This window comes from Bos indicus x Bos taurus, chromosome 13 (assembly GCF_003369695.1).
Source record: "Bos indicus x Bos taurus breed Angus x Brahman F1 hybrid chromosome 13, Bos_hybrid_MaternalHap_v2.0, whole genome shotgun sequence".
NCBI lineage: Eukaryota > Metazoa > Chordata > Mammalia > Artiodactyla > Bovidae > Bos > Bos indicus x Bos taurus.
Window position 1 is genome coordinate 47,897,555 of NC_040088.1, and position 25,665 is coordinate 47,923,219.

Below are 25,665 nucleotides of genomic sequence, written 5' to 3' on the forward strand. Positions count from 1 at the left end.
TGAGACTCTACCCTCCCACTGCAGAGGGTGAGGATTCAATCACTGGTCAGGGAACTAAGATCCCACATGCCTCAGCCAAAAATAAATAAGCAAATAAATAAATAAACAAATACAATCCTGTGAACCTATATATCAGCAGTCCCCAACCTTTTTGGCACCAGGGACCCATTTCATGGAAGACAGTTTTCCCATGGACCTGGGCAGGGGGATGGTTTCCGGATGATTCAAGCACATTACCGTTATTGTGCACTTTATTTCTGTTATTATTACATCAGCTCCACCTCAGATCATCAGGCCTTAGATCCCGGAGTTGGGGACCCTTGTTATACACTAAAAAAAAATAGGGAAATGCGTCTGAAAGGATATCTCCCCAAGGCCCTCGGCCTTCCCAGGCCCACAGGCCTACGTTCTCAGAAGGCAGATGCCCATGACTTTGGTGGGATTTCCCAAAGTCTCCTGCCAGGAGATGCACTCAATGAGATGGAGTTTCAGGGGTCAACCTGGGGCTGACTCTGAACACAAGAGTCTGCAGGTGCTTCGGGCAGGAAATGCCTCCTGCAGGTTGTCTCCTCTGCTCCTCTGACAGCCTGTGCTGGAGAGATGCTCAGGCCTCTGCTTCCTTTACTGCAGCTGGTTGGTAAATTGCCCCTTGGTAAATTCTCCTAAGGGTGAAATCAAACAGAAAAAAAATAAAACTGAGGGATGTGGGGAGACAGAAGTGAAAACAAATTTGTTTGCAAAATATGGAGAAGATAAGGGCAGGATCCCTTCTCCAGGCCTCCGGATGACAGGCTATGTCCCCATGAGCCACAATGGTGGGTGTTTACACGGCCATTCCAGAGCAGGGCGAGGCTGCTGGGGACTGAGGCCACGTCCTTGGCATTTGGGTTCCCCGTGTCTTACTCATGCCTGGGACATAGTTGAAATGTGGCAAGTGCTCCTGAATGTGCAGGTATTATATTAAAGAAGTTGGAGTGGATTTTACTTGAAAGTTGGAAGTGTTAGTTGCTCAATTGTGTCCAGCTCTATGCAACCCCATGGACTATATAGCTTACTAGCTTTCTCTGTCCATGGAATTCTCCAGGCAAGGATACTGGAGTGGATTGCCATGTCCTCCTCCAGGGGATCTTCCCAAACCAGGAATCTGCATTACAGGCAGACTCATTACCATCAGAGCACCAGGGAAGCCCTGGATTTAACTTAGAAGATGGTTAAAAGGAAGGTGTGCACTATGCCCACCCCTGTAAATCCGCAGAAAGTGATTCAAATTAAGATCAATGTGAAGGCAAGATTTCTGGGGGAAAGACTTGGCAGACAGAGGAGGTAGGACTCTAGATTGTTCCTATGATCTCCTCAAAGACCTTTTCAAATACAAACTCCATCTTCACTTAGGATGGGCAAAGATCCACTTTCTCAGAGGTAGATCTTGGGATTATATTTACTGGCAACCTCTTTCACCCAGTTAAAAGGGACTTCAATAGGATAACTAAGGCTGTGGGCTGGGGACCTCCTCCCCCCACCAGAAATCTTTATTGTTGGGACTGGAATATTGGCCAGGGCAACTCTCCTAAACTAATATGCTGTGTTAGCTTTTTGTTCAGTTCCCCCTAAAATGATTTATAATGTAAATGTATATACTAAATATTTATATACATTCACATGTACACTTATATAAATACATCTATTTGTATATGTATAAAATACATTTTTAAGTTCAAGATTTGGCCTGTGAAAAGCCATTTTCTTTTTTTTTTAGAAGAATTTTCCACAGGAAATTGAATTTCAAAGATGTTTTCTTTCCAAATGGGAAGCTGAGCCATAAAACAAAAAATCTTCATTTTAATAATTAACTTTTTATCTAGTCGCTAACATACTGAGAGATTTTTTTTTCTTTGGTCCATTTTTGGGAGAAGAACTAAAAATAAACATTTTCCCTGAATTTCAGTCATCTCAGGATCAAGTTTGGTCCCTCATTTAATGTTCTGCTTCTTAGAGCTTCCCTGGTGGCTCAGACTGTAAAGAATCTTCCTGCAATGCAGAGACCCGGGTTCGATCTCCAGGTCCAGAACATCCCCTGGAGAAGGAAATGGCAGCCCACTCCAGTATTCTTGCTTGGAGAATCCTCTGGACAGAGGAGCAGCCTGGTGGGCTACAGTCCATGGAGATGCAAAAGTCAGACACAGCTGAGCAACTAATATATTCACTTTACTTTTCAAAAGACTTTTGCATCTCCTGTCAGGAATGCTACAATCTAGAAGGACTCTGGGAGGGTTCTAGGAGGATGACTGAAGTACACAGACAGATTAAAACAAAGGAAAAAAAGATATGCTATCCAGCTTCTCCATGCTCCCAGCATCCCAAGAGTCCCTGAAGTATGAGAATACTGAGACAGCTAAAGAAGTTGATCCCCTGAGCCCTGTTTTCACAGAACTTTTGCTCACACGTGTCATTTCCTTGTAGGCTTTTCTCAGCTGAGACCAGCTCTTTGACATAATAGCTTCAATGTCCTTTTTCATTCTTTGTTGCATGCAACAATTCTGTGTTGCATTACACAGCAATGCTTCTCCTTATCTGCTCATTAGTCCTAACACAGTTCATTCATCCATTCCATAACAGTCATTATGAAATAGTGACATAGCAATTGTGACACAGGATCCCTGGTGTCATGGAACTTGCATGCCATCAGCAGCCAAACCATAAAACAACAACTAGTTATAAGGAAATTTTGGAGGTTTACTACAGGGTGAAGAGAAAGCAATTTAATTGACCCCAACGGAAAATATGGGGCTTCCCTGGTGGCTCAGTGGAAAAGAGTCCATCTGAAATGCAGAAGACTCGGGTTTGAGACATGGGTTTGGTCTCTGGTCAGGAAGATCCCCTGGAGGATGAAATGACAACCCATTCTAGTATTCTTGCTGGGAAAATCCCATGGACAGAGGAGCCTGGTGGGCTTCAGTCTATGGGTCACAGAGTCGGATAAGACTGAACAACTGAGCATGCACACACATTGACATACATACACTGCTATGTGTAAAACAGATGCTAGTGGGAAGCTGCTATACAGCACAGGGAACTCAGCCTGGTGCTCTCTGATGAACTAGAGGGGTGGGTTGGGGGAGGGGTGGGCAGGAGACTCAAGAGGGAGGGGAAACATGTATACATGTAGCTGATTCACTTCATTGCACAGCAGAAACTAACACAACATTGTAAGGTAATTATACTCCAATTTAATTTAAAAAAAAACAACAACCCTCATTTTAAAGATGGTTGTTGAAGACCAGCGGTGGGAAGCCACCTGCCCAAGGTCACCTGGCTTGTTGGAGACAGATTTGAGGGTCCTGACTTCCAATTCCCAATTTGAGATCTTCCCACTAATTGCACTCCAACCCATGGAAAATGTAAGAATACATACATGTAGCCCCTCCCTCTTGAGGCTCATCAGATCATGGATTCCTTATTGCAAAATTCAGACTTAAATTGAAGAAAGTAGGGAAAACCACTAGACCATTCAGATATGACCTTTATCAAATCCCCTATGATTATATAGTGGAAGTGACAAATAGATTCAAGGGACTAGATCTGATAGAGTGCTTGAAGAACTACGGATGGAGGTTCGTGACATTGTACAGGAGGCAGTAATCAAGACCATCCCCAGGGAAAAGAAATGAAAAAAGGCCAGATGGTTGTCTGAGGAGGCCTTACAAATAGCTGGGAAAAGAAGAGAAGTTAAAGGCAAAGGAGAAAAGGAAAGTTATACCCACCTGAATGTAGAGTTCCAAAGAATAGCAAGGAGAGATAAGAAAGCCTTCCTCAGCAATCAGTGCAAAGAAATAGAGGAAAACAATAGAATGGGAAAGACTAGAGATCTCTTCAAGAAAATTAGAGATACCAAGGGAACATTTCAGGCAAATATGGGCACAATAAAAGACAGAAATGGTATGGACCTAACAGAAGCAGACGATATTAAGAAGAGGTAGCAAGAATACACAGAAAAACTATAGAAAAAAGATTTCCATGATCCAGATAACTGCGATGGTGTGATCACTTACCTAGAGCCAGACATCCTGGAATGCAAAGTCAAAGTGGGCCTTACAAAGCATCACTACAAACAAAGCTAGTAGAGGTGATGGAATTCCAGTTGAGCTACTTCAAATCCTAAAAGATGATGCTGTGAAAGTGCTGCACTCAGTTCAGTTCAGTTCAGTCACTCAGTCTTGTCCGACTCTTTGCGACCCTATGAATTGCAGCACGCCAGGCCTCCCTGTCCATCACCAACTCCCGGAGTTCACTCAGACTCATGTCCATCGAGTCAGTGATGCCATGCAGCCATCTCATCCTCTGTCGTCCCCTTCTCCTTCTGCCCCCAATCCCTCCCAGCATCAGAGTCTTTGCCAATGAGTCAACTCTTCTCATGAGGTTGCCAACACATTGGAGTTCCAGCTTTAGCATCTTTCCTTCCAAAGAACACCCAGGGCTGATCTCCTTCAGAATGGACTGGTTAGATCTCCTTGCAGTCCAAGGGACTCTCAAGAGTCTTCTCCAACACCACAGTTCAAAAGCATCAATTCTTCGGTGCTCAGCCTTCTTCACAGTCCAACTCTCGCATCCATACATGACCACAGGAAAAACCATAGCCTTGATTAGATGGACCTTTGTTGACAAAGTAATGTCTCTGCTTTTGAATATGCTGTCTAGGTTGGTCATAACTTTCCTTCCAAGGAGTAAGCGTCTTTTAACTTCATGGCTGCAGTCACCATCTGCAGTGATTTTGGAGCCCCCCAAAATAAAGTCTGACACTGTTTCCACTGTTTCCCCATCTATTTCCCATGAAGTGATGGGACCAGATGCCATGATCTTTGTTTTCTGAATGTTGAGCTTTAAGCCAACTTTTTCACTCTCCACTTTCACTTTCATCAAGAGGCCAGCAAATGTGGAAAACTCAGTCGTGGCCACAGGACTGGAAAAGGTCAGTTTTCATTCCAATCCCAAAGAAAGGCAATGCCAAAGAATGTTCCAACTACTGCACAATTGCACTCAATCTCACATGCTAGTAAAGTAATGCTCAAAATTCTCCAAGTGAGGCTTCAACAGTACGTGAGCCGAGAACTTCCAGATGTTCAAGCTGGATTTATAAAAGGCAGAGGAACCAGAAATCAAATTGCCAACATCCACTGGATCATAGAAAAAGCAAGAGAGTTCCAGAAAAACATCTACTTCTGCTTTATTGACTATGCCAAAGCCTTTGACTGTGTATATCACAACAAACTCTTCAAGAGATGGGAATACCAGACCACCTGACCTGCCTCTTGAGATATCAGTATGCAGGTCAAGAAGCAACAGTTAGAACCAGACATGGAACAGACTGGTTCCAAATTGGGAAAGGAGTACATCAAGGCTATATATTGTCACCCTGCTTATTTAACTTATATGCAGAGTACATCATGTAAAATGCCGGGCTGGATGAAGCACAAGCTGGAATCAAGATTGCCAGGAGAAATACCAATAACCTCAGACATGCAGATGACACCACCCTTATGGTAGAAAGTGAAGAGGAACTAAAGAGCCTCTTGATGAAAGTGAAAGAGAGTGAAAAAGCTGGCTTAAAAATCAACATTCAGAAAACTAAGATCATGGCATCTGGTCCCATCACTTCATGACAAGTAGATTGGGAATGAGTTGAAACAGTGACAGCCTTTATTTTGGGGGGCTCCAAAATCACTGCAGATGGTAACTGCAGCCATGAAATTAAAAGATGCTTTCTCCTTGGAAGAACGCTATGACCAACCTAGACAGCATATTAAAAAGCAGAGACGTTACTTTGCCAACAAAGGTCCATCTAGTCAAGGCTATGGTTTTTCCAGTAGTCATGTATAGATGTGAGAGTTGGACCATAAAGAAGGCTGAGCACTGAAGAATTGATGCTTTTGAACTGTGGTGTTAGAGAAGACTCTTGAGAGTCCCTTGGACTGCAAGGAGATCCAACCAGTCCATCGTAAAGGAAATCAGTCCTGAATATTCATTGGAAGGACTGATGCTGAAGCTGAAACTCCTATACTTTGGCCACCTGATGCAAAGAACTGACTCATTGGAAAGGACCCTGATCTTGGGAAAGATTGAGGGTGGGAGGAAAGGGGTCAACAGAGGGTGAGATAGTTGGATGGTACCCCCGACTTGATGGACATGAGTTCGAGCAGGCTCCAGGAGTTGGTGATGGACAGGTAAGCCTGGCATGCTGCAGTCCATGGGGTGGCAAAGAGTTGGACACGACTAACTGAACTGAACTGAACGGGGAGCTTAGCCTGGTGCTCAGTGATGATCTACCTAGGGGGTGGGATTAGGCATTGGATGGGGCAGGAGACTCAAGAGGGAGGAGAAATATGTATACATATAACTGATTCACTTCATTGTACAGCAAAAACTAACACATTGTAAATGAATTATACTCCAATTTAAAAAAAAAACAACAACACTCATTTTAAAGATGATGTTGAAGACTAGAGGTAGGAAGCAGCCTGCCCAAGGTCAGCTGACTTTTTGGAAGCAGACCTGAGGGTCCCGACTTCCAATTCCCAATTTGAGATCTTCCCACTAATTGTACTCTGATCTGTGGAAAGTTTATGCAGACAGACAGCAGAAATGTACACTCCTTCTGTGAGGTGTAGCTTGAGCAAAGTGGCAACAATCCCACTCAAGGCCCTAAAGAAACTCTTACTTCTCATTGTCAAGATTAAAAAACAAAAGGAGCAAAATGCTTCCATATTCCCATCACAATATAGTCCAGAGAAACATAGATGAGGCCAAAATCGAATTATGTCTTTGCTCAGTCCTACAGAGTACTTGGCATTTCTATTTCAGCATGTTCTGGTATTCCCATATGGAATTAAACACATAGGGCACATTTAATTTCAGACTTAGAACAAATCAGATGTGCCAAACCACATAGCTCCACCTCAAGATAATTTCCCCCAGTGGGAGAAAATGTAATACAGCAGCAGCCAAAGGGTGTTCCTGGGCTGAAAACACCCACATTCCTAACCTAGGTCTTACGACACTATCATCTGTGCATCTCCCCACCTCTTCCCAACTCTCTCACAATCCCCTCCAGCTCTTTGATTCCACCAGAAGAAGAAAGGAAACTTTCATGCCAAAACCTCGATGATGGATCAATTGGCCTTGAAATCAAGTTCAGTTAATTCATGACTGTGACTCTGTGAACCTGAATAGTACAGATAGCTGCTGGAAAAAAGCTTTTCATACTAAAGGGCAGAAAAGCAGGAATGAGAGTAAGGTTTATTTTCTCAGTCTACTCAACCTTGATATAACTCTTAATCTAGAAAAAAATGCATTTTTGGATAACAGACCTTAACTTTTTAGCACAGTGATGGCAAATTCAAATGGTTCATTACTTATTATTTGGCAGACAAATAATTAACAATCAGTCTAAAGACCAATGGGATTCTCAGGAAAAAAACAAAAAAACTGCCCTAATTACCAAAGGAAATAAGGGCAGTTTCAAAAAGCATAATAGATTGGACGAGAACTAAGATAGCTTTTAAAAGCTGTTAATATATCTAAGCTATACAGCATCTATATAATATTTTCATGATTCATCATAAGTTATATCCAAAATGATATATAATGAGCCTTAGATAAAATCTCATGGTGACATTTTATTAATAATTTTACATTTATTATTTTGCCTGTCTTTGTCTTTTCCCCTGAAATGAAATGGTAGTAAATTGGCACTAATTAACATGTATTTGAAATATGCCAGGTTAAGCTGACAAGCCCATGTCAACTTATCCAGGCAATGCTTTTGCAGCACTGAGACCAGAGTGAAGGAATGAAATCCCCAGGGACCCGCCTTCATCACTGGGTCCTGGCCCAAGCCAGCACCTGCCCTGGGTCTGAACGCAGAGCTCAGTTGGGGTAATAGACACAAAATATACATTCATTCAACAAAGTCACAGAGAATCATAGTGGAAATACAATAGTTTAATAGAAAATGTATTTGTAACTACATTAATATTATCAGGAGATAAAGTCTCCCCTGCCCACCAAAACTTGATGTTCAATACATTCAAAATATTTGTAACTAATTCTTTCAGAAGAGTTTTCCCTGAAAGAAGAAAGGCAGAAGAAACTCCACCTACCGGTCATGGTATGATAGTACTTTAGGGCGATCATCTCAGAACTGGGTTTGTGCAGCTCTGGGGGCAGGGAGGAGAGTTAAAGGGGATCCATTCTCAGATTCTCAGCTTCCACGATGTATTCTTCCTTAAAACCACCCATGAGCATTTTGCATTTTCTGATTCTCTTTTTCTGTCTCCTCTTTCACAGTCACTCTTTTCTCATTTGACTAAGGTAACTCTTGCTTCCTCCCATTTCACATCTTTGTAGGTATGCATTGCCCTAAGGTATAACAATGTATATCAAACACAGGATCATTTAAAATATAGGGGTAAAGGATATAAAAGAGGATGTACATATGTGTATAACTGAGTCACTTTGCTGTACAGAAGAAATTAACACAACGTTGTAAATCAACTATGCTTCAATTTAAAAAATTAAAATATAATCTTTGGGGTAGGTGAGGCTTCTTGTTAATCAATACCCCAAATCTACTCCCTTTGCAGCCACCCCATTAAGAGGCATGGTTCCAATACATTTTTACTATTAAGTTTAATAATTACTTATAAAAGTATGTAAGATAGTTATGATATTTTCATAGACATCTCACTAATGACAGTTGCATTGAAGAAAAGAAATGAAAGCATTTTTAAGCTTTGATTTTGTAATCATATTTTTGCTTCAGAGAAGCAGGAGGGTTACCAATATGAAATTTTCTAATGAAAGTATTCCAAGGTGGTATTTGGGCTTCTCTACTGACTCGGAGGTAAAGAATCCACCTGCAATGCAGGAGCCACAGGAGACTCAAGTTCGATCCCTGGGTTGGGAAGATCCCTTGGAGGAGGGCATGGCAACCCAGTATTCTTGCTTGGAGAATCCCATGGACAAAGGAGCCTGGCAGGCTGCAGTCCATAAGGTCACAAAGAGTTGGAAATAATTGAAGTAACTTAGCATGCCTGTAAGGTGATATTTAGGGAAGAAAATGGGATAAAAATATGGTTTTAAATAAAATTTCCCACTCATGCTTGCCCATGCATTTTTTTAATGAACAGGTATCAAATAACTGTACTATTCAGATTCTACTAGATATATTTAAAGAGAACTATAACAGGTTTATTTTTCAATGCCAGTGTTTAGACTAGAGATTTACATCTTTTGTAATCACTTAAATTTTAGGTGTCAGCCTAAAGATGGGCCAGCAGATATATAATTTTTCTAAATCATTTTAGGGGGAATTGAACAAAATGCCAGAGGACTACTGTTCAGGAAGGTTAGTGGACAGGGCAGAGAGAAAGATGAGACAAAAGCAGGTTATATCAGATGTTGAGCTGAGTGGTTAACTTGAGGCCCCAAATAGTAACAGGAGGGGAAAAGGTTGTAAGAGTGAGATGCTCTTAATGAAGAAGCAGGAATGAACCAGGGGCAGGTTACTATGACTTGAAATTGAGGAAAAAAGCACATCAAGACATGTGTCATCAATGATCACTCAGGAGTAACAGTCCATTTGTAGCTGATTCTTGAATGTAACACATTCCCTTCCATTTTGGACAAAAAACAGAAAGTGGATTCAAAACCTCATCGTAAAATCCAGGGTTAGGAACCAACAAATGGAGTGGTTATTCACACACATAAAAATTTATGCAGAGGTTCTTTCAATTATGGAAGCCTGATCTCAACTCTAATGTTTATGACCTTCCTCTTAAGAGCTGAAATAAAAACCTCAGGTTGGTGAGAATATTCATAGCCTAGACTTCAATACTTCCAGTTAATTGCTCCTGTCTGGAAAAGAAAATACTGTTTTCACAATAGGCAGTTTCACACGTGTATTGAAAGCCACTGATTAGAAAAAAATTACGACTACAACTTCATTTTCTTCTTCCCTAATTTGGATTAAAAAGAAAATAACTGGTCTTCACACTAAAATTCATTCAGCAGACAGATTCACTTCAAAAATGTAATTAAGGCCATGTGATATCACGAACATGTGGAATCTAAAATAAGACACAAATGAACTTATCTACGAAACAGAAACACACTCACAGAGAGAACAGACTTATGGTTGCTCATGGGGAGGGGGCGGCAGAGGGATGGAGCGGGAGGTGGGGTTAGCAGATGTAAACACTTTCCTCTCCGAGAGCCAGCGGGGAGAGTGAGGGCTTATACTCTCAAAGTCCACCACCTTGTGAGTTTAAGATGAGTGGGAGTGCTTTGGGGGCCTGGGAAGTGTGGGATCTTGCTGGGCTGGGTCTCCTATTCCAGGCCTGCTCTTCAGCAGGACAGTCTCAGTTACGGCGTAAGGCCAACTGGGGTCCCCATCCCGTCTCTGACAGTTCCATGTCCACAGTTTCTTAGGGGCACAGTGTCTCTCCCTAAGCCATGAGTAGGCTCAGTCACCCCTTCCTTGCCCAGGAGCTTCCCTGCTTTCTTGAAGCATTTATTTATTGCATGGGTCCTGGAAACCTGGGGCACAGGGAACAGGATAAGGAGGGTGGGGGACTTCTCCTGTGCTGGGACAATTCCCTGGACTCATGGGCAACTTGGGACTCAGAACTCTGGGAGGTGAAGATGCATCTATACTCTAAGCAGGGACCCAAGAAGGCAGGTTGGGAGACAGGGGTCATCCTAGGTCCATCCTAGGGGTCATCCTAGGTCATCCTGGGTCATCCCAGGTTTCTCCAGGCCAACCAGTCTAGGAGCCAGGGGCCTGCTCCAGGCCCAGGGGGACAAGTCCCTGGAGAATCAGGCTGGACATGGTAGACCCCCTTCCTTGGGGTCCTGTGTCCTGTTGAGATATGAGAATAAAGTGCTATTGCTTTATTTACACTTGAGAGGAGAAATTACAAGGACTTCTGTATATATGAAGAACTGTCAATTTAAAAAGTCTTCAAGCTTTCTTGAAAAAAAAGATGGGTAGGAGTTACCTGAGAAGGTCACAGGTGCCATAAAAGTCATGTGTCCCCCATCAGCACCCAGCTCTCAGGAGAGGCCAGGATACCAAGATGGGAGGCTATAAGCAAGGATCAGCAGGAACAGAGCAAAGCGGACAGGAGAAGGTAATGACTTCATTCTTAGAAGATGAAAAAAAAAAGGAAAGCAGAATGTGAGGGTTGCCTCTTGAGAAACCTGTATGCAGGTCAGGAAGCAACAGTTAGAACTGGACATGGAACAACAGACTGGTTCCAAATAGGAAAAAGAATACGTCAAGGCTGCATATTGTCACCCTGCTTATTTAACTTACATGCAGAGTACATCATGAGAAATGCTGGGCTGGATGAAGCACAAGCTGGAATCAAGATTGCCAGAAGAAATATCAATAACCTCAGATATGCAGATAACACCACTCTCATGGCAGAAAGTGAAGAAGAACTAAAGAGCCTCTTAATGAAAGTGAAAGAGGAGAGTGAAAAAGTTGGCTTAAAGCTCAACATTCAGAAAATGAAGATCATGGCATCTGGTCCCATCACTTCATGGCAAATAGATCAGGAAACTGTGGAAACAGTGACAGACTTTATTTTGGGGGGCTCCAAAATCACTGCAGATGGTGATTGCAGCCATGAAATTAAAAGACGCTTACTCCCTGGAAGAAAAGTTAGTGACCAACCTAGACAGCATATTCAAAAGCAGAGACATTACTTTGTCAACAAAGATCCATCTAGTCAAGGCTATGATTTTTCCAGTAGTCATGTATGGATGTGAGAGTTGGACTATAAAGAAAGCTGAGCACTGAAGAATTGACGCTTTTGAACTGTGGTGTTGGAGAAGACTCTTGAGAGTCCCTTGGACTACAAGAAGATCCAACCAGTCCATCCTAAAGGAGATCAGTCCTGGGTGTTCATTGGAAGGACTGATGTTGAAGCTGAAACTCCAATACTTTGGCAACCTCATGCGAAGAGTTGACTCATTGGCAAAGACTCTGATGTTGGGAGGGATTGGGGGCAGGAGGAGAAGGAGACGACAGAGGATGAGATGGTTGGATGGCATCACCAACTCAATGGACATGAGTTTGGGTGAACTCCAGGAGTTGGTGATGGACAGGGAGGCCTGGCATGCTGAGGTTCATGGGGCCGCAAAGAGTTGGACATGACTGAGCGACTGTACTGAACTGAACTGAGAGTTGTAAGACCCACTGTCCTGAACAATTCCCTTCAAGGCCACTGGGTTCTGTGTGCTGCCTTCACCTTCATCCACACTGATCTGGTGCAGAACATCCTCAGGATTAGACTCCTCATCTTCCCCAGGGGACCTTCCCTCCTGGAAGGACAGGCTCTCTCTCCCTCAGGGCCTTTCCTGTCCAGTGGAGGCAATCCAGGTGTCAGCTGTGACATAGAGTATTTCCTGCCACAGCAATACACAAGGATGTCACAGTCATCAGCGATTCCAGCCCTCCATAACACTCAAGAAGGAGGAGGATCCCTGAGCTTGGCAGACATCAGGCTGCAGCCACTCCCTATGGGGAGCCCTGAGCAACTAAGGATGTGAAAAACACAGGATGCCTGACCCACATAGCTGAGATGCATAGGAAAGGAATGATTTCAGTGAGCCCAGACTCTTGCATCTTTCCTTACACAGGAAAGCACTAAATTCGTTATCTTGGGATATCTGCTTTTCTTTAATTAACAAAAACACTCTTCATGTTCAGACTACTTGCCCTTTTGTTGCAAACTTCTGTATAACCTGACTCTTCCTGGGAACAAAATTCTCTCATAATCCTCAACTTTTAGGTTGTCACTGTTTTTTAAGTCAACACAACCTTCCTCCCACACATGCTTGGGGCCACACAGGTGGGGCTGCCGCAAACATCCAACTTGCTTGGAATCCTAATTAACCTTCAGGATCCTTGGTCCTTGGAGAAGGAAATGGTAACCCACTCCAGTGTTCTTGCCTGGAGAATCCCATGGACAGAGGAGCCTGGTGGGTTACAGTCCACGGGGTCACAAAGAGTTGGACATGACTGAAGTGACTTAGCACATCCATGGTCCTGTCTCTTCTTTCCAAAACCAATCTTATCCCTGGACCTGTGCTCTGATGCCATCTCCTCGAGCTCTGCAATTTGGCAAGTCCACGAGATAAAAACAGATCAGCTGTTTCAAGAACTCAGAGCTGTTCACAGTAATAAGATGTAAGTGGGAAGTTTCCAATGAGGTCCTTCCACATCCCTCTGTAATGAGGTCATTCATCAATGTCCCTGCAGTGTAACCAGATGACCTTTTTGAGACTGGACCCCAAATCTTTCTTTTTTAAAGCTTGATAAATTAAATCTCAAAACATTCATAAATGAAAAGCCACATGTGTGTTTTTCAAATTAGCAAGAGATGACCTGATCTCACATTCTGGACCCGATGAAATGTCTTTGTTCTGGTGTTCTGGGGGTTGCCCTTAGTTTTGTGATCTCTTAAGAATTTCTTGATTTGGGAAGGAAGAAACTATTAGTTGTGCCTAAAATTAAAGTGTTGATTGTTTTTGTCAAATTTCAATTAATTGTTCTCAAGAGACACGCAAAGTAGTTGAATTCAGGGTAAGCTTACAGGAACCGTCTTCACTACTGCCCCTTCCTTGGAAGGTAATGTGTCCTAAATGGGGTGAGGGTGGGGCTGCTGATGCCCTTGTTAATTTGTATTTAAGACCTAACATCCCAGAACAAACTCCTGATGGGGCTCTGCATTTTTTGAGAAATTGCCTTTAGAGGCCAGAGAGAAGATGATCCCACTGTCCATCAGCCTGAGAGCCAATCCTGGCACAGGAATTGTGGTTTGGGAGGAGGGTTTTACCTTGAAGATGAGGAAATAAGCTTGGCCTTTCTGTGGGTCAGGGTCTCCTGGTGCAGATACACTGTGGCAAACAACCCCCATGAACCCCAAATCAGCTCTGGAATGCAGGCCGGCATGTCGGCAGTTCACAGAGAAGGACTGTCAGATCAACACCTGTGAGGATGTAGAGAGCGGAACTGAGCAGAGGGGGACGTGGGCTTGCCACCAACACAACAAAGACCTCAGCCAATCCTATGATGTGCCCACGACCCAATGTCCTGCAAAGTTGTTCCAAATCATGGCCTTTCCTCTCCCTAGTGACTCATCAAATGAGGCACGTCCACGCCAGCTCTGGGGGGATCTGAGCTCACCACTGAGAGAACTCTCTTTGGAGCCAGGATGTGGGCTCTTAGCCTATGGCCTTGGGCAGGGTGTTTCGCCTCCACAAGGCTTGGTTTCCCCATCTTTCATGAAGGAAAAGGTGGCACATCTTTGGGGCTAGGGGCAAGGATTCACTAAGACTGCAGGTGCCAAGCACTGTCACAGAGCAGCCAGTGGCACTCAGTACAGACACATCCTGGGGAAGACAGTGACACAGACAGGGATGCTTTGGGGACAAACGGGACAGTTCTTTTTTATTTTAAGATGGGGTGGATATTTGAAATGGAGGAGGCCCTGGAGGAGGCTGTCTGAAAGGGAGAAGGATCTGCAGATGGAGGCCTGGAGAGGACCCCGCGAAGTTCCACCAATTTCAGTTTCCCTGAGCAATCTCTGAAACCCATGATTCAGTTTTTCAGAAATTGTGTTTTAAGACGTGACCAAAACCACTCTCCATGAGCCTCAAAGCTGGGTTAGGGAGAAGGAGCTACCAGAAAACGCATCCAAATGAACATTTCCCGGGGAAGCCAGGTCGGAGCGAGGATTTACACCTCTTCTGAAAGCCTGAACACATTTGCCTCACACATCATCCAAAGGTTGGCGGCTTTGCTGCCAAACCCAACACACTCGGGCAGGCAACAGGTCAGGCTCCAGCCTGGCCGCGTGGGTTGTGTGATCCCACGATTGGGAGCCCTCGGTCCACATAAATCACAACAGCTCCAGACTTGGTAGAGGAAATGAGCTCAGAGAAACGCCATGTGTGATAAAAAGTGAAACAGATTGACATTCCAATAAAATCAGCTCTCCTACCCTCTGTACACTCTTGGGTCCCTGGAGAGGCGTATATACCAGAAATAGCATTGCAGTCACATCATATTCTTGGTTCAGAACTACCCGGGCTCTGCTCTCCCATCACGGCCAGAGGGCAGCTCTGATTGATGTCAAGTCCGCCTGCTCCATGTAATGCTGCCTGTTATTATTACTAATGGTGACAGATCCTTACCAGGGCACTGTTTGCAGGGAATGTGCAGCCTTGAAAACACAAAGGGAAACAAACTCATTCAATGCTGCAAAAAGCCTTACGCTCAGACAGCAGATCGTGACATTGACCTTTCTCAGCACAGGAGCAGATGGCAAGGTCAGGGAAGGTGGAGGTTTTTACTCGCTGTTAGGAGATCTGGGTTCCACCCCCCTTTTTTTTTTTTAAATTTTATTTTATTTTTAAACTTTACAATATTGTATTAGTTTTGCCAAATATCAAAATGAATCCACCACCCTTTTTGATGCCAATTCATTCTGTGGCCCAGGGCTCTTTGTCTCTCCCCAGGTTTCCTGCAAGCTTTAAGGGTCAAGGAGCCAATGATGGTGCTATTTGGAGGTGAAGGACGTGGAATTAAAGGGCGATCTCTGGGTTTCTGAAGGAAGGGTTGTCAATGTTGAAAAACTGTCTTTGACAGGGTGTAGTATGTCTTGTGTTCTGTGTCCTGCCTGTGACACTCAGCACAAAGGTCAGCCTGCTCTTTTCTTCCCACCACCCCCATGATTAAATAGCCAAGAGGGAGTAAGGGGACGAGGAAGGCAGGTAATCACATATTCCAGAAACTTCACCCTTTTCTGTTTCATACACAAGTATTGGATATGAGAGTCAAAATCCAGTGAGATTGCTCAGGATATAAGATTTCTACCTACTTAAACCACAGGTTCAGAAAAGGGAGATCTGGGAAACACCCTTTAACTGATGTGGGGAGGAAAGATGGAGGAGGGGAAGTCAGGAAAACATTTCTGATTGATGTCTTTTTTAAAAGCAGTCTTGCTAATGTAAAAAAAAAATTAGGCGATAGATCTGTAATGTATGCCTCTGCCTTGGAATCCCCTCCCCTTTCAATCTAGTAGAATGCCACCTCTTGTTCTTTTGCATTCTTTTATTTTTAGAAGTATAAACAATATGATAGAAAAAATACAATTGAAGACCTATGGTCACCCTTCCAAATTTACCCCTCTTTTAGCCAAAGGTAATTTACTGCAACAGCATATCTATACAATCAGAAATGTGAATGCACTTAGGGTCAAGTTTAAAAAACAACAACAACAACAACAAACTATTATTGATATCATACTGTCGATTTTGGGTTGGATTGAATTGTATTTGACTGGACTGAATTATATGGATTGGAATGGATTGGACTGCCTGACATTGGACTGGATGAGATTGACTGGATTGGACTGGCCTGGATGGGACCGGATTTGATTGTATTGCATTGCATTGCACTGAGTTTAATTAGACTGGCCTAGCTTGGATTGAATTATATTGGACTGTATTGAACTGTTTTGGATTGCATTGTATTGAACTGGACTGAACTGAACTGAAGAACTATGGATGGAGGTTCCTGACATTGTACAGGAGGCGGTGATCAAGACCATTCCCAAGGAAAAGAAATGCAAAAAGGCCAAATGGTTGTCTGAGGAGGCCTTACAAATAGCTGGGAAAAGAAGAGAAGCAAAAGGCAAAGGAGAAAAGGAAAGATATATCCATTTGAATGCAGAGTTCCAAAGAATAGCAAGGCGAAGTAAGAAAGCCTTCCTGGTGATCCATGCAAATAAACAGAGGAAAACAATAGAATGGGAAAGACTAGAGATCTCTTCAAGAATATAAGAGATACCAAGGGAACATTTCATGCAAAACTGGGCATGATAAAGGACAGAAATGATATGGACCTAACAGAAGTAGAAGATATTAAGAAGAGGTAGCAAGAATACACAGAAAAACTGTACAAAAAAGATTTTCATGACCCAGATAATCACGATGGTGTGATCACTCACCTACAGCCAGACATCCTGGAATGTGAAGTCAAGTGGGCCTTAGAAAGCATCACTATGAATAAAGCTAGTGGAGGTGATGGAATTCCAGTTGACCTATTTCAAATCCTAAAAGATGATGCTGTGAAAGTGCTGCATTCAATATGCCAGCAAATGTGGAAAACTCAGCCATGCCCACAGGACTGGGAAAGGTCAGTTTTCATTCCAATCCCAAAGAAACACAATGCCAAAGAATGTTCAAACTACTGGACAATTGCACTCATCTCACATGCTAGCAAAGTAATGCTCAAAATTCTCCAAGCCAGGTTTCAACAGTACGTGAATTGTGAACTTCCAGATGTTCAAGCTGGATTTATAAAAGGCAAAGGAACCAGAAATCAAATTGCCAACATCCATTGGATCATCAAAAAAGCAAGAGAGTTCCAGAAAAACACCTACTTCTGCTTTATTGACTACGCCAAAGCTTTTGTGTATATCACAACAAACTGTGGAAAATTCTTCGAGAGATGGGAATACCAGACTACCTGACCTGCCTCTTGAGAAAATCTGTATGCAGGTCAGGAAGCAACAGTTAGAACTGAACATGGAACAACAGACTGCTTCCAAATAGGAAAAGGAATACATCAAGGCTGTATATTGTCACCCTGCTTATTTAACTTACACACAGAGTATATCATGAGAAACGCTGGGCTGGATGAAGCACAGGCTGCAATCAAGATTGCCGGGAGAAATATCAATAATCTCCGATATGCAGATGACACCACCCTTATGGCAGAAAGTGAAGAAGAACTAAAGCTTCTTGATGAAAGTGAAAGAGGAGAGTGAAAAAGTTGGCTTAAAGGTCAACATTCAGAAAACTAAGATCATGGCATCTGGTCCCATCACTTTATGACAAATAGATGGGGAAACCGTGGAAACAGTGACAGACTTTGTTTTGGGGGGGCTCCAAAATCACTGCAGATGGTGATTGCAGCCATGAAATTAAAAGACGCTTGCTCCTTGGAAGGAAAGTTATGACCAACCTAGATAGCATATTCAAAAGCAGAGACATTACTTTGCCAACAAAGGTCCATCTAGTCAAGGCTACAGTTTTTCCAGTAGTCATGCATGGATGTGAGTTGGCCCATAAAGAAAGCTGAGCAGCAAAGAATGGATGCTTTTGAACTGTGGTGTTGGAGAATACTCTTGAGAGTCTCTTGGACTGCAAGGAAATCCAACCAGTCCTTCCTAAAGGAAATCAGTCTTGAATATTCATTGGAAGGGCTGATGCTAAAGCTGAAACTCCAATACTTTGGCCACCTGATGCAAAAACTGACTCATTGGAAAAGACCCTGATGCTGGGAAAGATTGAAGGTGGGAGGAGAAGGCGATGACAGAGGATGAGATGATTGGATGGCATCACTGATTCAATGGCCATGAGTTTGAGTAAACTCTGGGAGTTGGTGATGGGGAGGGAGGCCTGGGGTTGCAAAGAGTCAGACATGACTGAGTGACTGAACTGAACTGAACTGGCCTCGCCTGGCCTGGACTGGCCTAGTCTGGCCTATTTTGAACTGCTCTGTCCTGGCCTGGATTTGATTGTGATTTCATGGAGTGGATTGGATTGTGCTGGATTGAATTCCATTGGACTAGACTGGATTGCACTGGCCTAGGGTGGATTGGATTGGATTGGACTGGATTGGATTGGCATGCATTTCACTAGCCTGGATTAGACTGGCCTGTCTTAACCTGGATTGGATTGGATTCAAATGGCCTGTATTGAACTGTATTGGCCTGGCCTGAAATTTATTGGACTGTCCCAGATTGAACTGGACTAGCCTGGACTGAACTAGATTAGATTGGATTGGATTGAACTGGCTTAGGTTTGCCTTCTCTTGACTGAATTGGAGCAGATTGAATTGGATTGGATTTTCATGTTTTGTACATATTTATCATCTATTTCCCTTAATGGTATGAGAAATCTTCCTGTCTCTCTTTATCCTTATTCCTTTAGAATGCTGATCAAGCTCTGGCTCTTCCATGAGCTCTTTTCTGCCACCTCCAACCCGTGCGGTTTTTTGAAATGAGCTGCAATAGCACAGAGGGCCCTGTCCACCTCTGGGCCCTTGCCCCACACCGTGTACTTTTTGTCCTGAATCTTCACCAGCACCTTGCAATCCTGGTGTTAGATGCCCATTTTGAAGAGGAAAATGAGGCTAAATGGAACTCATCACCTTGCATCTCTTTATTCCCTGGAAGACGCAGATCCTGACCCAAGTGCGTCCCAAGCCAGTTCTTTCCATCTCCAGCCCTAGGCTCCATGTCCTCACTCCACCTACTCATTCAGCAGAAGAGTTTTGAGTATCAGCTACATTTACATGCATTATTCTGGGTCTAGAGATTCAGGGGTGAGCAAAACAATTCTCTTGACCTTGTGATACGTACTTGTTTCCTTCCTTGTAATATGCCCAGCCCTATTGATGGGTGCAATCTGCACAGGTATGATAAAGAGTTTCTGCTGAACCAAACTAAGACTCATTTTGAGAAATGCAAGATGCCATGCCTGACCATGAGACCACAAGGGGAAAAACACACTATTTTGTAAAAAGCCAAAATGTCATGTTTATCTCATGTGTTTGGGCTTCCCAAGTGGTGCTAGTGGTAAAGAATCTGCCTGCCAATGCAGGAGACATGAGAGACGTGGGCTCAGTCTTGAGGTTGGGAAGATCCCTGGGAAGAGGAAGAGGAAATTGCTATCCACTCCAGTACTCTTGCCTGGAGAATCCCATGGACAGAGGAGCCTGGTGGGCTACAGTCCATGGGGGTCACAAACACATCTCGTGTGTTTAAAATCACTGGAAAAAGCAATCAATAACTCTTTTCTAAATCATATTTGTCTTAGTCTGCTTGGGTTGCTGTACCAAAATACAATAGACTGGGTAGTTTCAACAGCAGACATTTGTTTCTCACAGGTCTGGATGCTGGAAGTCCAAGATTAAAAGTGCTGGACAATGTGGTACCTGCTAAGGACCCTCTTCCTGGCTTTCAGGGAATCACTTCCTTTCTAGTCCTCACACAGCAGGAAGAGAGCAGTCTTAGCCTCATCTTCTCATAAAGCCTCTAATTACCTGCCAAAGGGCCCATCTCCAAGTACAGTCACATCAGGGCTTAAGGTTTCATCATATGAATTTAGTGGGTGGGGGGACAGTTTAGGTCACCACAATATTCTTCTCTTATCTAATCCTTATGATAAAAACTATCTACTATTTGAGAAACCAAATCCCTTTTAAACTCATCTCCCTCTCAGTATTTCTGTCCTCACCATTCAGACCTGGCCTTTTAAGGTGCTCACCGCTAAGTCATGTTTGTCTCTTTGCGACCCTATGGACTGTAGCCCGTCAGGCTCCTCTGTTCCTGGAATCTTCCAGGCAAGAATACTGAAGTGGGTTGCCATTTCCTTCTCCAAGCAATCTTTCTGACCCAGGGATTGAACCTGTATCTTCTGTATCTCCTGCACCGGCAGGTGGATTCTTTATCACTGAGCCAGGAAGGAAACTCTTTTTAAGATAATTACCCCTCCAAACCAGATCTTCATCTAGTAAAGCAAGTCAAATCTGAAACCATTTCTGTGTTTCCTCAGGTGCTCTTTCCAGTAAAAGTCAAGCAGGAATGCATGTCCCTGAGCTATACCTCAGGGAGCCAGAAGTTCACATTAAACTCAGGTAATGTTGCCTTTTGGAAGCTTGAGGAATCCCGCCACTGACAGAAAGTGAGATGGATGGAAGGAAGCAAAATGATCCGTTTATAAAATGTAAATTAATCAGAGCAGACAAATTTAAATTACATAGAAATATTTGGTCCCTGGAAATTACATCTCAGGGTGAGGGCCCAGGGATGACCAATAGGAAAAAATACAAAAGATGTATAGTATAAACCTTGATTCGTTGAGGGTGAGCAGGAAAGATCTTGAAAAATGCTAAGCTAGCCAATACGTGAATGGAGGCATTGATCTTCAGTAGCACACACTGTTTTTGATTTTTCAGTTCAAAAGTTAAAATTTACATCCAAAGTTTTGTTTCACTACCTCACACGTTGGCCAAATATCTCAGGGAGTCTTTTTCACCTAAGATCTCTCACAATTGACCCTATTATGAAGGACAATTTCCACTAAGAATACTCCTTTTTTAGGTTTTCCTTCTTTATAAATTCTTCAAAAGTAGACACACCATTTGAAACCGCTTTGCTTGCTATCTGTAACATAAAAGCAAGTCTAAGCGTGACAGAGGTCGCTTGGAAAGTATCTCCCAGCTTGTAGCTGTGAGCTCTCAGAAGGGGAGCAAGTTGCTCACACAAAACTGAAACCTTATGGTACAAATGGCATGGCTGTCAAATCAGGGCTGTTCAGTCATGTACCAAATAATTCAACAGAAGGACTGGGCCCGTGGGCCACCCAGAACTAAGTGCAAAGGCTGAAACAGAAAGTACACGGGGATGTAGCCCTGTACCCACATTCAACATAAATTTCACAAGTGGGTGGGACTTCAATGTGGTCCAGTTGTTAAGAATCCACCTTGCAATGCAGGAGACATGGGTTTGATCCCTGGCAGTCAGTTCAGTTCAGTCACTCAGTCATGTCCGACTTTTTGCCACCCCATGGGCTGCAGCACACCAGGCTTCCCTGTCCATCGCCAACTTCTGGAGCTTACTCAAACTCGTTTCCATTGAGTCGGGGATGCCATCCAACCATCTCATTCTCTGTTGTCCCCTTCTCCTCCTGCCTTCAATCTTTCCCAGCATCCGGGTCTTTTCCAAGGAGTCAGTTCTTTGAAGCATCAGGTGGCCAAAGTATTGGAGCTTCCGCATCAGTCCTTCCAATGAATATTCAGGACTGATTTCCTTTAGGATTGACTGGTTTGATCTCCTTGCAGTCCAAGGGACTCTCAAGAATCTTCTCCAACACCACAGTTCAAAAGCATCAATTCTTCAGCGCTCAGCTTACTTTATGATACTTTGCGGACAAAGGTCCATCTAGTCAAAGCTGTGGTTTTTCCAGTAGTCATGTATGAATGGAGAGTTGGATCCCTGGTTGGGTGGTCGGGGTGGGAGGAATTAAGATCTCATATGCCTCGGAGCATGTGTGCCACAAGTCTGTACACTGCAATGAAAGATCCTGCATGCCACAACTAAGATCCGATGCTGTCAAATAGATAAATTTTTCAAAAGTGAGTCACCATGGGCTGGGGTGAGGACAGCTCCATGTACTGAAAAGAACTTTCCACCAGCCCCCGACAACTGGGAATACTTTCTTTGGATTAAGGCAGCTTGTCTCCTGAAAGTTCTTAATAAAAGGAAAAGAAAGTACTTGGGTGATGGATGCATGAAGCCATCATCACCCAATATCACCTTCACACAGGGTCATTCATTCAATAAGCGGTGTCTGAAATTCCATTTTTAGAAAGTCCACACTGGGCACTGAGAGGATGGATGGGATGGCTCTAGGATCACAGAACTTAAATGAGAGAACCTACATCCATGTACTTTGGAACCTTGGAGCTTCTTCCGGATGTTGTTCGTTCTGATGGGATTAAGAGCCTGACTCTGGAGCGCGACCACCTGGTTGAATTCAGGCTCCATCAAGACCAGCTGCTGTCCTTGGGAAAGTGAAATAGGCCTGATAAGAGTGGTTGCTTGAAGGGCGGCTGCAGCAATAAACCTGATACTTGGGAAACACCACAACAGCCTGTGTATCCAGCATGTGCCCTGTTTTTGTGGTTGTTTGTCCTGTTGGCATTACTTTTACTACTAGAGTGCCTCTGACATAGTCTAAGAGACCCATACATTGCTGGCTCATGTTCTTTAACAGATGATCTAAAATAACAATGACTACATAAAACAAATAGAACAAAGGTACAGACGTCCAAAGCTGAGTGGTGAAGGTTAGTGTTGGGGACAGTTGTGTGACCACATTCAAGTTCCTTAAACTTTCTAAGGTTTAGTTTGCAAACCCATGAGATGGGGAAATTAATATTTATGTTGTTGTAGTGATTAAATGAGGCAATTTATGCAAAATGTTTGGTAAGTGCTATGACAGTGCATTTCTTCAAGTGTGGCATCGTTTTGAATTAAAAGACAACCATGCTGGCTGACCTGGGATACCCACTGGCTGGTGCTAGGAAGCACTGCCTAATGGGCTAGACACATTCCACATCCCTTTGGAACTGACACCTGCTCTTTAGGTTCTCAAACGTTTCTGCTTGACCCTGCTTTCTGAGTAAGATCTTCACTCAGCCAACAAACAAGTACTGAGTGCCTCTTTTTTTTTTTTTCTTTTGAACTTTCGGTTTTGTTTTGGAGTATAGCCAATTAACAATGTTGTGATAGAGTCAGGTGAACAGCAAAGGGACTCAGCCATACATATACATGTATCCATTCTACCCCAAACTTCCCTCCCCTCCAGGCTGTCACATAACATTGAGCAGAGTTCCCTGTGCTATTCAGTAGGACCTTGTTGGTTATTCATTTAAATTAAATAGCAGTGTGTTCATAGGAGAAGGCAATGGTACCCCACTCCAGTACTCTTGTCTGGAAAATCCCACGGACAGAGGAGCCTGGTGGGCTACCATGGGGTTGCTAAGAGTAGGACACGACTGAGTGACTTCACTTTCACTTTTCACTTTCATGCATTGGAGAGGGAAATGGCAACCCACTCCATTGTTCTTGCCTGGAGGATCCCAGGGATGGTGGAGCCCGGTGGGCTGCCATCTATGGGGTCGCACAGAGTCAGACATGACTGAAGCGACTTAACAATAGCAGCAGCAGTGTGTTCATGTCCATCCCAAACTCCCTAACTATCCCTTTACCCCATCCTTCCTCCTGGCAACTATAAGTTCATTCTCTAAGTCTGTGAGTCTCTTTCTGTTTTGTAAGGAAGTTCATTTGTATAATTTCTTTTTAGATTCCATATATAAGATTTGTTATACGGTATTTCGTATATTTAACTTATATGCAGAGTACATCATGAGAAACGCTGGGCTGGATGAAGCACAAGCTGGAATCAAGATTGCCGGGACAAATATTAATAACCTCAGATATGCAGAAGACACCACCCTTATGGCAGAAAGTGAAGAGGAACTAAAGAGCCTCTTGATGAAAGTGAAAGAGAAGAGTGAAAAAGTTGACTTAAAGTTCAACATTCAGAAAACTAAGATAATGGCATCTGGTCCCATCACTTCATGGGAAATAGATGGGGAAACAGTGGAAATAGTGTCAGACTTTATTTTGGGGGGCTCCAAAATGACTGTAGATGGTGATTGCAGCCATGAAATTAAAAGACGCTTACTCCTTGGAAGGAAACTTATGACCAACTAGATGGCATATTAAAAAGCAGAGACATTACTTTGCCGACAAAGGTCCATCTAGTCAAGGCTATGGTTTTTCCTGTGGTCATGTATGGATTTGAGAGTTGGACTGTGAAGAAAGCTGAGCGCTGAAGAATTGATGCTTTTGAACTGTGGTGTTGGAGAAGACTCTTGAGAGTCCCTTGGACTGCAAGGAGATCCAACCAGTCCATTCTAAAGGAGATCAGCCCTGGGTGTTCTTTGGAAGGAATGATGCTAAAGCTGAAACTCCAGTACTTTGGCCACCTCATGCGAAGAGTTGACTCATTGGAAAAGACCCTGATGCTGGGAGGAATTGGGGGCAGGAAGAGAAGGGGATGACAGAGGATGAGACGGCTGGATGGCATCACCGACTCGATGGACGTGAGTCTGAGTGAACTCCGGGAGTTGGTGATGGACAGGGAGGCCTGGAGTGCTGCGATTCATGGGGTTGCAAAGAGTCGGACATGACTGAGCGACTGAACTGACTGACTGACTGATACGATATTTCTCCTTCTCTGTCTGACTTACTTTACTACTGAGTGCCTCCTGTATGCTCAGTGCTGGAGATACAAAGATGACCGGGACATAGTCCCTACCCTGATCATGAAATCACCTTGAACTTGCTAATGTGAGGTTTCTATGGTGCTTCCAGGTGGAGCTGGATGTTCAGATCTAAGCTTTGAAGTGACGTTCAGACTGTAGATTGTAACTGGGCAGACATCCCAGGTTGTAGCCGATTGTAAGTGGGAAACACACGGCCCAGGACTGGGTGTAAAGTGAGAAGCACTATGAGCAGCAGACGGGCTCTGGGATGTGGGTGTCCAGCAAGAGCAGAGGGTCCCAGAGTCAGGAGGGCAACTCAGGGGACCGTGGTCAGAAGCAGGGCAGGGGAGTGTCCAGAAACATGAAAGGACAAAGCAAGAAAGCCACCAAGAAGATGGAAAAATGGCCCTTGGATTTTCAATAGGAAGAAGCCCCTTGACAGTTGCTCTGGGATGATCGGGGTGACAGTAAGAGAGATGGCCCAACACAGGGGTCCTTTAAGGTGCATGTGTGAGAAGAGAAGAGATGTGCGGTGGGTGGTCCTAGGAGGGCACTGAGGGTCCCTGGGGAAGAAGGGCTGGAGGTTTTATTTCTGGTGATTTTTATTTTGGGTTTGGTTTTTTGTTTGTTTGTTTCCATGGGGAGAAAATGATCTGATGGTGTTTATAGGTGGAGGGAAACAGCCAGTAGGG

The 25,665-nt window shown here is 43.7% G+C and overlaps 1 long non-coding RNA gene across 2 annotated transcripts in view; it reads right to left on the minus strand.

Moving 5' to 3' along the window:
• Nucleotides 1–242: 242 nt before the first annotated feature.
• LOC113903509 overlaps nucleotides 243–25,665 on the minus strand; it is a 90,578-nt gene continuing 65,155 nt past the window's right edge. Inside the window, exons 4-5 of one of the 2 annotated variants that reach the window (XR_003514154.1) lie at nucleotides 13,899–14,051; nucleotides 243–662 (exon numbers count right to left, since the gene is read on the minus strand). This is a non-coding gene — a long non-coding RNA (uncharacterized LOC113903509). The remainder of the gene's footprint in view (nucleotides 663–13,898; nucleotides 14,052–25,665) is intronic. The other variant, XR_003514156.1, reaches the window with a different exon arrangement.